The sequence below is a fragment of the Panthera tigris genome, chromosome B3, assembly GCF_018350195.1.
Source record: "Panthera tigris isolate Pti1 chromosome B3, P.tigris_Pti1_mat1.1, whole genome shotgun sequence".
Lineage (NCBI taxonomy): Eukaryota > Metazoa > Chordata > Mammalia > Carnivora > Felidae > Panthera > Panthera tigris.
In genome coordinates, this window is record NC_056665.1 from 111,546,097 (window position 1) to 111,563,471 (window position 17,375).

General features: G+C 41.8%; 2 long non-coding RNA genes across 5 annotated transcripts in view; one reads left to right on the plus strand and one right to left on the minus strand.

Moving 5' to 3' along the window:
• Window positions 1–17,375, minus strand: part of LOC122239635 — a 31,511-nt gene that overhangs the window by 5,690 nt on the left and 8,446 nt on the right. The window lies entirely within an intron of this gene.
• LOC122239633 lies at window positions 915–16,101 on the plus strand. Of its 4 annotated transcripts, none has more exons than XR_006218926.1 (4): window positions 915–992; window positions 7,870–7,945; window positions 9,040–9,528; window positions 9,944–10,103. It is a non-coding gene; the product is annotated as an uncharacterized LOC122239633 (long non-coding RNA). The 4 variants fall into 4 exon arrangements; XR_006218928.1 differs by lacking the exons at window positions 915–992; window positions 9,944–10,103 and adding exons at window positions 6,773–6,847; window positions 15,872–16,101; XR_006218925.1 differs by lacking the exon at window positions 915–992 and adding an exon at window positions 6,773–6,847.

A 17,375-nucleotide genomic window follows, 5' to 3' on the forward strand; every position in this document is an offset into this window, starting at 1 on the left:
CTAACATCTGAAATGGGGAAATGGCCTCCAGCCGAACCTGAGCTGATAGCCAACACCTCATCACACATCCTGAGAGACACTCTCCCTGCAGCTGCCCCTGAAGCAGGGCTTCTGAACAGCTCAGAATTGCAAGGACACCTTATGCCCCGTCCCCTAGATCTGTTAGGTATGAACGTGCAAGCATGGTGCCCCCAGGGCCCCCACTTGCAAATCAGATGAGGAAAGAAAAGGGGAGTCTAGATCTCATTGGGAAGTAGAAGGAGCGGAAACAGGCCAGATTCCGGGGAACCATTTTATTAGCCAGAAATTAGTGCTGCTTTCTGCAGAAGCCAGAAGACCGGGAACCCCCTGGGGCAGGGCAGGTGGACCAGCAGCAGGGCACAGAGTGGCAGGCTGCCGGGCAGGCAAAGAGCAGCATCTGCCCCGTCCCGTGGGAGGTGATTCACTGAGGTCTAGGCAGACGTCTTGGCACAGCCTCAAGGCATGGGCATGAGGAGCGGGGCCAGGACCTTGGGCGACAGATGAGAACGAGGCAGGGTCCTGGCAGGTCTGAGAGGCTGAGCCACAGGACTTCACGCTGCCCCTGTCTGCTGGTTTCACCTCTAGTGAGACACTGTCCCTCCTCAAATTGCATCCCAGTGGTTGAAAACAACACTTCTCTCTAGATCCCTGAACACAGGATGCCCCCGCCATCATTTACACCATTTGCTCCCTGAAAACTTACACCACCCCCCCTAGAAAACTCAGGTCTCAGCTCAAGCACATGGCTTCTATGACACTCCCCCACATACACATGTCTATGCTCTCCGGTGGCTTGGGGGGCTCCAACCCCCGCACCCTCTGCCTTGTGGCACTGTGCAACAATGGCCTTTCTCTTACTGTCCTGATTTGTGGCTGTCTCCCCACAGTGGTGAGCAATGCCAGGGCAGGGACAGACACTTCTCCCATGTATGCCCAATCCAGAGCCCTAGGCAATCAAAGGTACTTTTGTGGTAAGTCTGCTCCTGGGGACTGGACAGAGAATGACCAGAACTGGTGACAGAGAACCAGACTAGGGGTTCAGCATGAGAATAGCCACAGGCTGAGTGGTTTGGCAAACTATGGCCCGCAGTCCAAATCTAGCTCACCTCCTGTTTTTGTATGGCCTGGGAGTACAGATTGGATTTCATATTCTTAAGTGTAAAAAAAAATCAAAAGAATAGTATTTCACGATGTGAAAATTATATCAAATTCAAATTTGATTATGTAAATAAGATTTTTAATTTTCTTAAAAGTTTATGGCAATTTGTTTTTCCTCTTGTTCTCTGATTACCTACATAATATTCCTGATTTTGCTTCTTGGCCCATGAAGAGTAAATTATTTACTATGTGGCCTTTTACAGAAACAGTTTGCTGACCTCTGCTCTGAATGGCTTGGCATGATTCAGTCCTAACATCCACCCCCACCCCCACAATCCACCCAAGACCAAGCCTGTGACTCCCCTTCCTTGAATGGCAGCATTGTCTGTGGAGAAGGACTCACTCCCTGTCAGTGCTTAACTCCATGCTCCCAACCACACACACCTCTTATTTGGTATCAAAAGGCTTCAGGAAAATACAAAGCAATTACAGCTCACAGAAAGATTAACAACCCTCCCTACAATCAGTGATGAAGGTGGGATAGTCCTGAAGTCTCTTTGTTTATTGACCACCTACTACATGCCAGGCACTGCATGAGATATTTTAAAGACACCATTTTGAGTTTCGGGAACCTCTTTAGAAGTTCTCATCTTTATTCCCCTCTCCTTCCCCTCCCCTTCCCATATATGTGGAAGAACAGAGATAATGGTCCCCTTTTCCCCTTTTATTCTCTTCTATCTTCACTCTGAGTGGAAAAGGAATCTTTAGCATAAAACATCAAGTCACAATAACTTATATAGCACTTGTCATGAGCAAGGCATTGTTTTGAGGAGTTCTCAACCATGTCACTACTGACATTTGGCCTGGATAATTCTTTGTGTGGGGGGTTGTCCTGTGCATTGTAGGATGTTCTGCAGCATCCCTGACCTCTATCCACTAGGTAAATGCAACTCTTCCTCCAGTTATGACCACCAAAAATGTCTCCAGACATTGCCAAATGCCCTTTGGGGGTGAAGGTGGAGACAAAGTTGTCCCCAGTTGAGAACAACTATCCTGCATGTTTTACATATAAACTCACAAAAACTAAATGAAATAGGTCTTGTTATTATCTTCATTTTAGAGATAAGTAATCTAAGGCACAGAAAGGCTAAGTAACTTCTTCAGGGTCACACAGCTGGTAAGTGATAGAATGGGACAACAATCCATATTGTCTAGTTCCTGTATCCATGCTTTTGCTACTGTCGATTTTATTAAGTCTCAGAACCCACCAAGCTGACCCCACCTAGAAAACTGTAGGGGATACCCCTTTTGCCCTTGTAAGATAGAATCGAAGGCCTCCTTGGCTTGACCACAGGAAGCACCATTAAGATAAAACAGAGACTGGGAGAGGGCTAGAAAAGAGGGAGTAAAGACAAGGCCCCAGAAACACAAAACCACTAGGCATCCATTGAGGCTGACTCTGTGTGGCCTGATGGGAATGAAGCAAGTCCTATTTTGCACCACACTCTGCGCTATGGGTATTCATGACCAGCTGGGAGAAATTTCTTTCCTGTTGCTCTCCTCCCTTCATCCCTCCTTCCTACTGTTCTCCCCCTGCTCCTTCTCTTTCTCTTTTCTTCCCTCTCTCCCTCTCTCCTCCTTTCCTCACTTTCTCTTCCTTTCTTTGATGCTGTTAATGGCTGTGCACCTGCCTTTCCAGATATTATGAGATACAACAGGAGACATGAGAGTAAATAAATAAACTGAGGCTCAGAGCTTAATGAAGTCAAACACAGACATGCATACACACCTCCCTCACCTGACAGACCTACTAGTACAGCTGGGGTTTTATATCAGTTATGATTGCTGTGGGCTCCAGGTAAGAGAAAGAAACCAGACTTAGAATAGCTTCACTAAAAGGGGGACAATTATTCTCTTTCCCAGAAGGGTCAGATGTAAGCCCTCCAGGACTTCTGGGTGGTTTTGCAATGCTATTGACATCCCAGGCTCCCTCTGTCTTTCTGCTTCTCTATACTGCCATATGGCTTTCATCCCTTTGCTCACAAGAAGGCTATTGAACTTCTAGGAGTCACAACTGTAATTGGGCAGTAAAAGCAGAGAGGGGACAAGATGGAAAGGTGAGGGCCAGCTGAGTCTGTCCCTTTGGCTTACGTCTCATTGGTCAGACTGGGTCACACGACCACTCTACCTACAAGAAAGTCTGTGGAGGTGCTTATCTTTATTTTTATTTTTTAGGTTTATTTATTTATTTTTGAGAGAGAGAGAGAGGGAGAGAGAGAATGCACTATCAGGGGAGAGGCAGAGAGAGAGAGAGAGAGAGAGAGAGAGAGAGAGAGAGAATCCCAAGCAGGCTCCACACTGGCAGTGCAGAGCCTGAAACGGGGCCTGACCTCAGGAAAGAACTTGTGCAAGATCATGACCTGGCCTGAAATTAAAAGTCCAAGGCTTAACCAACTGAGTCACCGAGGTACCCCCGTAGGTAGTTTTAATTGGGCATGTTATACCACACTGCAAAAAATATTTGGGTTCAGTGAGTAAGGAAGTAAGGAAGAATGAATATTGAGGGGGTGTCTAGCAGTGTCTGCCCCAGATTCCAAAGGCAGTGTCCATTCCACCAGGGAACACTGTTTGCTGAGAGCCAGTGGGCTGGAAAGGAGATACAAACTCTGGAGATGGTGGCTAACCTTGAATCTTGGTCGTTTCCTTTACTGTCTGTGCGACCTTGGGCCAATTGCTTTATATTTTCCTTCCTCACTTTCCTCATTTATAAAATTTGGCGGGGGGGGGGGGGATCCCACCCAACTCACAGTATTTCATGGGGATAAAATCAGTTAGCACATGTAAAATACTTAGAATAGTGTCTGGTGCATAATAAGCCCTCAATAAATATTAGCTATTTTTAAGCTGTAACTATTTACTGAATATCTATTATATGCCAAATGCACCAAATTATCTTTTCTAATCCTCACAACAAATGCACAAGGGAAATAAATATCCCCCCACATGGTATGAGTTCAGGAGGGGTCCCAGGCCCCGGTACCTGTCATTTTGCCTTTTCATTGAAGACTTCTAATCCTTAAGAAATTCTTTAATGAAAACACCTCTGTGAAAGGTCTCTATGCACTTTTCAGCAAGCATCTTAACATCTGACACCAAGGCAGAGATTTGTAGCATCAGCACACTAGGATGTCAGACAAAGCCTTTCCCTGGCACTTTCGAGTAGGTCTTGCCCTGGGTTTAGCTCCAAGTTTTGAGGGAAGATTTAATCTAATTTCTGTTCTTTTTTGCTTGATCTGCAAATTGACTCACCCATCCCAGATACTTAAAGATATGTGATAATGGTGCTCTGGGAATCAAGCAGGGGCTGACGTACTCAGAGCTTTCACGGTCAATTAGGACAGGGTGGAATCTATAGAAATGTTCGAGTATAGGAGCATAGGGGAGAGAGGAGACTGAGGGTCACAGATTTCAGCAGTTGGCCCCTGGGTAGGGTCAGACTAAGCTGGAGAACAATCAAGTTCCAGCCTCACACTCTTACTTTAGGGAGACGCCAGGTGCTGACTGAAGAGCAGTGATGTCTAAGGCAGCCAGCAGGAGAGAAGGCATCGGTTCTGCTATGGAGGTGAAAATAGACATGACTCCCACCAAGCAGCCCCTTTGTGCTTGCCACGCCCCCAACTCAACCATCAGATTGGGGCTGACTCCTAGAAGTTCAGTCTAAATAAAATCACATGTTCCTGGAAGTGCTCTGAAAAATTCAAAGACTCCCATCTTAGAATAAATTCTACTCCTAGGAATATTTTCTATAGAGAACATGTGCAAAATGATTTTTCACTATGGCATTATTTTTAATAGTGACAAAACTGGGAACAACCAAAGCATTCATGAATAGGGGGCTAGTTAATTTATCAAATACATATTTTTAAAAACACAGATGGGCATCAGACTTTATTAACCTGAAAAGTTATAGCTGGTATGTAGTTAAGTAGGAAAAAACACAATATGAAGCAGCATGTAAGGTAAGGACCATACACGTGAAAATCAAAAAATTGAATAAATATATATATTTAAAAAAATATTAGCAGAAAGGCAAGAACATGAACTGAGATGAATACTGAGATGTTTGGAAAAATTTCACCCAAATGTTAGCATTGTTTATCTGCATAAAAAATTTCCTGCAGAACCAGGTTTCTCGCTGTTGGAGTTGAAATTTACAAATAGGCAAGGGGAGGAAGCTGGAATAATCCATATGTTAATGGATTAGAGTTTGAGGCAGCAGTATGAACTCATGTTTAGCTTAGTATAGACACAGATGGTGGCATATAGAATATTTATAGATATGTGTACACACGCAGGTTAATATATGCACACATATTTCTTTGTTTTGTCAGCTGAGAGGGCCTAGAAGAAATGACATACCAGTACCAAGGAGCATACCTCATGCCCACATCTTTATTTCTAATACCATTCTCCAATAAAAGGAACCAGGGCTCCTTAAAGAAATGGCTGATTCTAGGACTAGGGTGTAAAACATACAAGATGAGCCTAGAGCATCTTCTAATGCCATAAAGTAAAAAAGGACTAAAAAAAATTAACATGAAGTAACCCATATGGATGTGTATGTCAAAACAGCACAGAATTCCCTATGGCCAACATTGGAACAATGTGGGCAACAATGTAAATAAAGTAGTATTGGACTATAATCCAAATATAAAATAGATACCTATGAGCCCACACTAATATAAATAAATTATAAATGGTAGGGAGAGGAGACAAAATAAATCTCGTGCAAAAGAATTCCAAATAATTTCTGTAGATGCTCAGCCCTAAGAGAGGGAGGGCATAATTTCCCACTCCTGTAATGTGGCTGTGCACAGTGGCCTCCTCGCAAAGAGGACAGCAGGGAAAGAGGGAAAAAGAATAGCTTCACAGTGGAGAAGACAGACAAGCTCATCTCAGTCTGGTGGTCAAGGTCAACATCAACAGTCATAAATCATGCTAATAGTATGTAACCTTGGTATCATGTGATAAAGATGACACTTTGCCCCTGGGATCTTCCTCCTCAAAATTCACAACCCCAGCCTCGTCATGAAAAAAATCATTAGATAGATTCTAGTAGAGGGGCATTCTCCAAAATGCCTGACTAAGGTCCTTAAAAACGAGGAGAAGCTGACAAACTGTCACAGCCAAGAGAAGTCGAAGGAGATGGGTAAATCTAAAACTGTTTAAAAAAAATAACGTTTTTCCTTTTTAAAGTTCCCACAGAATGATTTTTCCCTAAACAAAAGGATCAAAGTGAATTTTGATCTCAGCCTTTAACAATGCAGAAAGTCAGTAAGGGCTTTGAAAATAAAGCTTTTCTTTAAAGGTTTTCCAACATCCTGGATCAAATTCTTACACGGGGCCTTAAGGTCAAAGTTCTTGGGCTTTCTCCAGGAAATTAAAAGATTTTCCCAAATATATCAGAGGCAGGCACCGCCCTCACTAAGGGGAGGGCCTGAAGAAGGTTGAGGTTTCCTTTCCTGGGCTCTCAGTGTTTTTCTCATCACACATACCTGTAGGTTGCACATGTACATCTCAGCACAGCCATTGTGACATGACAAAGCCTACTGTTTCCGGGGACATTTACAACACTTTTATGAGATGGTGTTGACCACTATCTGTCCCTAGAACAGACGCAGAGGAGCTCTTCAGAGAGGCCGTGGAGTCTCCAAATAGAAGTGCACAGGTGATGGCCAAATACTGGCAGTCCCATAGCCTCAGGCCCCTGAATCCGTGGGGATGGTCTGAGACTTTGCCATGAGCACATCTGGAGGACAGACTGATTTATGAGATATCCCCAAGATTCTCCCAGCTCCCACTTTAAATGAGAAAGAAGAATCCTCAAGCTGAAAGGGGCAAGTCATGGAATTGTTTTATTTCTTATTGATTTTGTACATATGCAACTCAGCTAAGTAGAATTATAGCAAATTGTGTTCCTGATGACCCAGGAAATATGCTAAAAAAGTAATTCTTCTGAATAGTCAGAAAAGTTCCAGAAGTTAGCCCTAGGACTTAGAAACAAGGTCAGAAAATGACATCTTTGAAAACTGGAAATGATAAAAATCAACATACAACGAATGGGATTAGTCCCCTGTAGTTATTCATCCCCTGTAAATCATCCACCTCAGAGATGCTCAGCAAACACATCTTAGAGAAGACTGGAGTGCCTCCCAAAACCAGTCAAGGGCCCCAGGAGACTTCTGCATTGCCACCGGAAACTACTAATCTCAAATGGACCTTATCTTATTGAGATAAACTATAATTTTGAAAATTGTAACATGCTAATGACAAATACAATGGAAAACTCTCCTTGGAATCTAGAGATAGGAGACAAATAGAAAAGTCCTGGTCAGGGTTTTAAAAATAAATCTAAAGGAATAAAAGTCACAATATAGGGAATATAGTAATATAGTAATACTATAATAATGTCACATGGTGATAGATGGTAGCTACATTTGTGGTGTGCATAGCATAATGTATAGAGCTGTTGAATCAATATGTTGTACACTTGAAACTAATGTAACATAGCATGTCAACTGTACTCAAAGAAAATAATTGTTAAAAATGGAAAATAAGTCTAACCGAGAGTGACCTATTTATGGCTTTGGTTGTTGGAAAAGTGTCCTCCCCTGAAAAAATTGGGACAATTCTTCAGGTTCTGGAAGAGCTAGTCCTGTGAGACTAGGTAAACCCTCTCTTTGATTTCAGTTCTCCAAGGAACCTTAGGATCTCCAGGGAAGACACTGTGAAGGAGGCGATCCAGATAAGTGGACATGAGTATCCAGTTAGTAGGAGTCCTACAATATTGTGTCTCTAAATCAGTGTCTCATGAATTTGGAAAGTGGCCCTCCATACTTCAGAGCTAGCACATACTGGAGTGCTCCTTGGAGGCAAGGGAGTTCCCAAATTGCAAGGCTAAGGACTCACATGCTGGACTAAGTTGTCCTCCTAGTGGTCACTTCATGAGGCCCGCATGGGCCACCAGCCGGCCTCATTAAAAAAATCATATCCTACATCTTCCATTCTATAAGATAGCCTATTTACTGAAGATGTTTCTTAGAGTCTTCTCTTTTGGGGACTGGCTAATGTTACAGTAGATGGATGGGTCTGACCTACCCAGATCTTCCTCTAACTGTTGATTTTTCAAATTCATCAAAGAACAAGAGAGTTGGGTACTTTCTTAAGTGCATCGAACCACTTGGTGGCCCCTATCTAGTAGTTGGGTATCAATGAAGAAACCATGACAAGACATGTTTGGACACGAGCAAGAATCCTTCATTCATGCTGCACACACAGGCTTTACCATCCATTTGTATCAGTATCATCCATGACCTGAAAACAGCATTACTTCACGGACGCCACAATTTTTCAGTTATAATTTAAAAATCAACACTCACAAGAGGGGAAATTCTGTTAGTCTCTCATATGCAGAGAATAAGCCATAATATTTTTGAAGTTTTACCCATGGGTTACAGAGAATGTAGGTTTAAAAATATTTGCCTGTATCTGAGTAGAAACAATCTTACTCCTCAGTGTATGCTCTTAAAAAAAACCAAAAATAACCTTATTTGGACTCTATTCTGCCTTCTAAGACAACAACTATCACTTCTCCTTCCCTACTTTGCCCTCTTCTCTCTGTCAAATGTCTTTTATCACAAAGAAATTGCAAGGCTTCGGGTCATACTCAGCTTTCCCCTTGGTTTCTGTAGGGCTCCTTGGTGAACACATACCCTGTTATGATTAAAAACATTTGCCAGCTCAAAATGTCTTCTCCAAGCCCCTCTATAAAAGAATATTAAAATCAGGGCTCGTGCTGTTATGAGTTTCTGGAACAAAAGTCCCAGAGGCAACAGCTGCTCTTTCTTATTGTTGTAACAGCAACTCTCTTGGCAGCACTGAGATGGGCTTTTATAACTTCCCTGGAGGGAACCCACTGAAGTTCAAAAGTGATCCCCACCAATTCCTGACCTCTGTGTGATCCAGAAGACGCCCTGCCAGCCACCAGCTAGCTATGCAAGGTGGGGCCCATGAGCCCCTCCTCCAATGAACTACACAAGAAGGAAATGAAAAAGAGAGAGAAAGAGAGCTCTCCAAGAGCCTGGACAGCATTCCTCTGTATCTAATGGCCCTCCTCTGAGGCAGCTGCTTCCTTCAGGCATGACTTCCCATCTGGATACTGGGAAGGCCTTAGGTCAGGCGTCAGCACTTTGCACCAGAGATACTCATGAGTTTTGACCTCCAAAGGAACAAGGCAAGGATCCTCTTTGCTGAAGAGACTCCAAAGGAGAACAAAAATGGAGCTTTTGGGGAAGAAGCCTGACCTGACAGGTCTCTGGCTTGCTAAGGAGACAGCAGCACCACTTGCAGGTAAGAACACAGAGAAGGAATGGGACTCCTGCAGCTTGAGAGGCTCAGAAATTAAAAATTGGGGGTAGTGCAGCATCGGACCCCTGCTTTTTGACTCGGCTCTAGATGCAGAGATGAGCGTAGTTCACCTCTCGAATGAGTGCAAGATTATTTTTTTCCCACTACTTCTGTCATCCTTGGGAGCCCAGTAGATAAGCCATTTTAATACATAGCGATATTAGGTATCATTTATGTTTTATATACATTATATTATTAAATCCTCACAATGAGCCAATGAGATGAGTATTATTATTTTTATTTTGTATGTGAATATCTTGAAAATATTAGGGGATAAATAGCTTATTTGAGAATATGCAGCAAGTCAATGGCTGAGGAGGGATTTGAACCAGGCCCCAAAGCACATGTTCTTTGTCAGGCTATCTTCCCTCTCTACCTTCCATGCCCTCCCTGCCCAGAGTGACTGCACCTCAAGTCTTGGGCCTGTGACCTTGTGTATGCCAAACCATCAGAAGAAAATGATCTCTATAACACTCCTTGAGGTCTGTCATCTGAATATTTTATGCACTATTTGCTGAAATTAAAACCTACATTGGTCTATCTCCTATGAATGAAAGTCCTTTTTATTTTTTATTAATTTTATACATTACCATTTATTTATTTGTTTATTTATTTATTTATTTATTTATTTATTTATTTATTTTGTTTTTGAGAGAGAGAGAGAAAGTGACCAGGAGAGGGGAAGAGGGAGGGAGGGAGGGAGGGAGGGGGAGAGAGAGAGAGAGAGAGAGAGAGAGAGAGAGAGAGAGAGAGAGAAGAGAGAATCCCAAGCAGGCTACATGCCCAGTGCAGAGCCCCATGCAGGGCTTGATCTCATGACCATGAGATCATGACCTGAGTCGAAATCAAGAGTTGCATGCTAAAATAACTGAGCCACCCAGGTGCCCCTGGAAGTCCTTTTTAAATGCCAACACCTCAGGGATGCAAGTCCCCAACAGAGGCATCTAATTTTCATATACATCTCAGGAGTTCTGCAGGTTACAGTGTTGGCCTTTTCTGCAGGAGGGTCAGATAGACCTGTTCAGAGAAATGGTACAAAATATGGGGAGGACTTCTAGTAAAGCCTGGATATTGAAAACATGTAATTAGCTTTGCTTCCCATGGAACGATCTCAAAAATGACAGTACAGAAATGTAAAGGAGGGGTGCTTGACCAGCTCATTTGGAAGAACATATGACTCTTGATCTTGGGGTTGTAAGTTCAAGCCCCACATTAGGTGTAGAGATTACTTAAAAATAATCTCTACTTAAAAATAACTTTTTAAAAAAGAAATATAATGAAAGAAAGTACATGGTCAAAGAGAATGGATGGCAAGATGATGGGAATCAAGACAATGGAAAGTGAATGGATGAGTGATACCTGCAGGTCAGAGAAAGTTCAAACCCAACTGCCTTCAGAGAGATGGCCAATGACAAGAAAGCAGGTGTGTTCCATGGAGCCCCTACAAGGCTTTGGCTTTGAAGGCACCAAGTACCTCTAAAGGCAAGGATGGGGAGTGGGTCTGGAAACAACCTGAGAGGCAAAAGCCTTCATGAGGAGCATTTACACCTCAGCCTTGTCCTTTCCCATACCACATGCAATCAAATGGCCAGTGTTCCTCTACCTCTCATGGTCAACAAGAGACATATTCCCTGGAGAAACTGAACTGACACGTTTTCAGGCCTGGAGACACCAGGTTCAATAAAGGGTAAAGTACTAAATGCATGAATGTTTACATACTGGACAGTCAGGCTCCAAGCCCTGTCTCAACCCCTCCCCGAAGGCTGGCATACAGGTGCTTTGGAGAAAATAAACAACACTAGAGAAAGACTTACCTATGATGACATTTCAGGGCTGCTAGTAGAAAGACACAGCATCTGACAATTATTTCACTAAAAATTTTTAAGCTTTTCATTTTGAAATAATCTGACTTACCAAAAAGTTGCAAATACAGTACATAGAGTTACCACAGAACCTTCATTCACCTTTCCCAAACGTTAATGTTTTACGTAACTACAGTAAAGTGATCAAAATCGGGAAATTAACACTGATACCATACTATTAATTAATATAGAGACCTTATTCAAACTTCACCAACTTTTCTTCTCTGGTCCGGGATCTAACCCGGGACCATGCATTGCACTTAGTTGTCATGTATCCTTAGACTCCTCCTATAATTTAGAACAAATGCTCATTATTTCTCTGTCTTAGATGACTTTGACATTTTTTAAAAGGATTGGTCAGCTACATTCCAGAATGTTTATTCTAAGTGCATCATATTAGGAAGCATATGATATCAATATATCTCATTACTGGCTATGTTAACTTCAATCACTTGGTTAGGTGATATCTGCCAGGATTCTCCACTCCATTGTTTCTTTTCTAATTAATAACTATATTGTGGGGAACAAAATATCCTGTTTCCCACACACTTTAATTTGCTAATTTTATCATCCACTAATGTTCTTGATTATAACAATTATTACTGAGTTGTTTGCCAAATAGTGATTTTTTAAGATTTCCACCATTCCTTCTACAACTTTATTTTTGTTGTTGTTGCTGTTTTAATAACTTATTTTCATGTTAGCGAATATACAGTGTATACAGTGTAGTCTTGGCTTTGAGAGTAGATTCCTGTGATTCATCACTTACGCACAGCACCCAGTGCTCATCCCAACAAGTGCCCTCCTCAATGCCCATCTCCCATTTTCCCTGCCCCTTCCAACCTGCCACCCCCACCAACCCTCAGTTTGTCCTCTGTATTTAAGAGTCTGTCATGGTTTGCCTCCCTCTCTGTTTGTAACTTATTTTTCCTTCCCTTCCTCTATGGTCTTCTGTTAAGTTTCCCAAATTCCATATATGAGTGAAAACATTTGACATCTGTCTTTTTCTAACTGACTTCTTTCACTTAGCATAATACCCTCCAGTTCCATCCACATTGTTGCAAATGGCAAGATTTCGTTCTTTTGTATATATATGTGTGTGTATGTATACACACACACACACACACACACACACATACACACACACACACCACATCTTATTTATCCATTCATCAGTTGATGGGCATTTGGGCTCTGTCCACAATTTGGCTATTGTTGATAGCACTGCTATAAACATTGGGGTGCATGTGCCCCTATGAATCAGCACTCCTGTATCCTTCTACATTTTTAATTGAAATTCTGTAGTTAGAGCTTTATCTTCTCCCCTAACAATTTATTTATCTACTAAATCATTTATTTATATCAGCATAGACTCACAGATATTTATCTTATTCTATTCTATCTTATCTTTTTTTTAGATGGAAGTATAGTTGCTACGCAATGTTATATTAATTTCAGGTATACAACATAGTGATTCATCAAGTTTATAGGTTATGCTATGCTTACCACAAGGGTAGCTACCATCTTCTACCTTACCTTATTCTACTCTTATTACTTATTTCATTGCTCAAATTGTCCCAGATTTGGCCAGTGAAAGCTGTTTTTAGTTGGCTCCTCTGTCCTTTCAACATGTCCCCACCATTTTTTGAGCACTTTCTCACTTTCTGACACCATAAGATTTCCATGCTTATCCCATCCTTTTTCTAATTTAACCTAGAATGAGCCATTTCTCCAAGGAATGGCAGTTGCTTTTACTAGAGAATGATATATAAAAACAAGGGTGGGCCCTATGTGTGATTATTGCTATTGGGTTGCATCTCTTTTAGACCCTCTCAGAAGACAGAGCTAGAAAATAAGTGCATGGGCTCATAAACACACACACACATCTATATTCTGTAGTTGTATTAAAAATAGAGACTCAAATCTTAGATTAAGATTGACATACACTAAAGTCTGCTTCCAGGAGGAAGAATGGAGAAGCAGAATACAACAATGGCTCAACTCCTCAGCCTTCTCAATTCCATGAAGTTGTAAGTGTTCTTTCATATACCTTCACATGAAACAATTATGCAAAAATAGATTAGTAACATGAGCAAGCTGCCAAGGGTTTCTTCCTGAAAGCTATTTTTCTTTATAGTTTCTATTTACACTATTTACATAGTTTACAGAATATTTACATGGGTTCAAAATTCCTTCCCATAAAATACTTATTAATTACAAGGCGAAAGGCAAGCTTTACAGAGAAGCCTGGAAGATACATCCTTCATCAAATAAAGATAACATCACCAGTAATAGGACAAGTCAAAATCATGCAGTGGATATAGTAAGAAGCACCAGTACCCCTCTGTGATATTCCTACCAACGATGCAAGACCAGACTACTCAAGAGGAAACATCAGACAAACCCAAGTTGGGGGAAAGTCTACAATGTAACTGAACTGTACTATTCAAAAGTATCAAGGTCACAAAGGAAAGACTGAGAAATTGTTCTAGATTGAGAGACTCTAAAGAAAAACACATAAATGCAATATGTGAATCCAAGTTGGATCTTTTTGCTATCAAGGGTCTTCTTAATGAAACTGGAAAATCTTGACTGAGGTTTGAGAATTAGATGGTAAAAATGTACCAATGTTAATTTTTCTGAGTTTTATTGTAGTATTGTGGTTATGTGGGAGAATATCCTTTTTTGTGGGAAATACCCACTAAAGCATTTGGAGTTCATGGAATTATGTCCACAGTTTGCTTTCAAATGCTTTAGGAAAAGAACAGTTCTTTCTAGTATATCTGCAATTTTTTTATGGTTGAGATTTGCTTTAATTTTTAAAATTAAGTAAGTAACCAAGAGAAAAATCATGAGAGAAAAGATTTTTGAAAAGTTATACGTTTAGCCCAGGAAATCCAACATCCAAATACTACAAGCTCCAGAAAGACTAAACAGAGTAAACAGAGGGGGACAAAATTATCAAAGAAGTGTAATAGGAGAAAATGTCTGAGGTGTTTTTCCTACAGGATACCATTTCTCAGATTAAAGGCCCCACCAAGCACTTAGTACAATAAATGGAAAAAACCAAGGCATATCATCATGAGATTTTAGACATAAAAGAAGATGCAAAGAATTTCTGGGAGTGGGGGGGAAAAGTCACATACTCTTTACGAAGCCATTTTTGAAAAGTAGAGCATTCCCCTTTGCCAAGCCGCAAATCAATAAAATTCTTTTTATAAGACAGTGAATGAAATGTTCAGAGCTAGAAGAGACACACATCAGTCAAAAGGGGCTTTTCAACAAAATCCTTCCATTTTCTACTCAAGATAATGTTAAATTATAATCAGAAAATACTCAAACTAGTTTCTCAGCCCTTTCCTTTAATGAGATTGCCTCTTGAATGGTGCCAAATGTTAGAGCAGAGATTTGAGACCCACCTGCTGCTTGTCCTGGGAAGGCTGAATGAAAGAGGGTAAGGCCATCCTACATAGAACATAAGAGGATACAGCAAATAAAGGTCCAAGGATAAGGTGCGTGGACACCAGTTGCTCACTGCTGCTCTCCTAGAGGTGAACAGCCTCGTTCATTTCCACCCAAAGATGTCTAACAAGGATGCCATCCAATCACAACTTGTTCTTTGCACAACATGTCCAACATACACAGCAGCTCTGGGCATTTGGCCTAACCTGGTCTTCAGCTGGTATGCTGAACCAGAAGCAGGTCAGGTGGCCCTTCTGGCTTCTTCCCTGAGACTTACATCCTGACTGAAGCCTCAAATTCTGGCTGCTCTGCTGGTGAGAAGAAGCACAAGACACACAAGAAAAGAGGGCATTTCTCTCTCAGGCTTTGGACAGCTGGTCCAAGCCTGTTCATGCTTTCCTCTTGCCTCCTGCCCCACTTTTGTTCCTGCTTGCAGTACATGAGCAGGGGGCTGGCCTTCCAACCAAGAGGTTGTCCCAGGCCCACAGCTTCTGGAAAGAAGGTCATAGGAACTTTCTCTTAAATTAATCCAGCGGGGAGGAAGAAGATGACAGCAGGAATAAGGGAGCCCAAAAGTATAACTAAGGAAAATATTACAAAAGAAGGACAATTCCCTAGAAAACAGAATTTTTAACTTCTTTCCTTCTCCCCCAAATCCTACCCACTCTTTAAGCCAAATCAGTGGTCCTCAAGCCAGTCAAAACCAGGGTGTAGGACTGACTGTGGAGACTTTGCCTTCCCTAGAGGCTGGAATGTGATGCCACAGCCATCAAGAGCCAAGCTATGCATTGGTGGCCATCGGAGGAACTGAATGGTGCCAAGTAGAACAGAGGCCACCAGCAACTGTGTCAGGGAAGAGGGACACTTGGGGTCCCAGCAGTCCCATTGTCTGAGAACTCATTGTCAAACATGGTTTCTGTTATCATTCTAATTGTTACACTTTTTGAATGTCCTTCTTAAAGTTAGTGTGGCCCGGGGAAGCAGAGGTTACAATGCAGAAGGCTCCAGACACATCAGTCCCATCTGGATGACAATCTTTTGAGACACAGCCCCCGTAGCTTCCCATTGCCATGAGAAGTGCATAAGACTTGTCAACAGCGTGTCAGTCCCTTTGGACAGCTCCAGGGTCTTCTCCTCATCATTGTGACACAGAACATCCATTAAATTTATCTGTACACCAAGAGAATTTAGACTCAGCATTCATGAAGCCTCTGCTCTTTCTATCTGCCCTCAAGCAATCCGCATCATTGAAAAGAAATCATTCCTGATTCCAGCAAGTAGATTTTGAAATTTTCTATCCATCTTCAGTTATTGTTAACTATTCTCCTTCTTGCCCTGTGACCTGACTGGGAGCAGCCTTGAGGGCCCACACCCCCATATAACCCATCAGCCATCAGGAATGCATTAAGTTTTGTCTTGAGCTAATTTCAGTCCAAATTTGAGAGCCTTTGGTATCTTAGAAAGTTCTGAGTCACTTGTCAGGAGTCTCAAGTTTAGGCTCCCATTGCAGAGACATTACTGCTTCCTTAGTTACAATAAAACTCTTCCAATTGGCCAGTGTCTAATTAGGCACTAATTAGAGTGAATTCTCACCTACCAAGTATAGGACTCAGTCAGGTCTCCTTCCTTCCCTGTGCCTGTGAGCTATGGAGCCAGACTGCCCATTCAAATCTTGACTCTGCTACTTCTTAGCTCTCCCTTTGAACAAACCTCTGAGCAAATGCCTCAGTTTCCACATCTGAGAGATGTAAGTAATAATGGTTTATTACCTGTGATGTTATTGTGAGGAGTAAATGAGTTACTATATGCAGAACAGATAGCACACTATGTGGCATCATTAAGTATTCTATGAATAATAGCTGCTATTACTATTATTACATAGCTTTGGCCCAATTTGGGAAAAAGTGTTCATCTCAAAGTGCTATATGAGTACTTACATCATCCCTAAAAGACAATAAAAAGAAATCACATTTACCCCCCAAAACCAGAACAATAGCTTACTTTCCAATATGGATACTTTGTAAGCAAATTATTTTGATAAACCACTGCCACAGTGCTTATGGGCCTTTAAGCCCAGTGAAGCTTCTGAGTTAACTGTAACATTCAGAAACAAAGACATTTTTTCACTTCTCTAGACCTGTTTCTCCAATTCCATACCCTCTCTGACATCTCCATCTGAGTTTAGCCTCCAGGGAAACAAGCTTAGTCTGACCTGGTCAGAGCTGATGGCAGGAAACAGCCCTGATGTGCAGGAAGAATCACATGGGGTTTTAGTCCTGGATGCTGGTATATCCGTCCCTAGAAGACTAAGTCCAATGCCATCTAAGCTCCCCTTGGTGCTGCTGGATGTTTGCAGCTCTTAAAGAGACAGTTGGTTACAAAGGAGCTTCTGACTGAATGTGAGGTTCTTTGTGGCCTTTGTTTCCAGGGGTTTGGGAACATGTGGCGAGAAGCAGAATTAGGCTT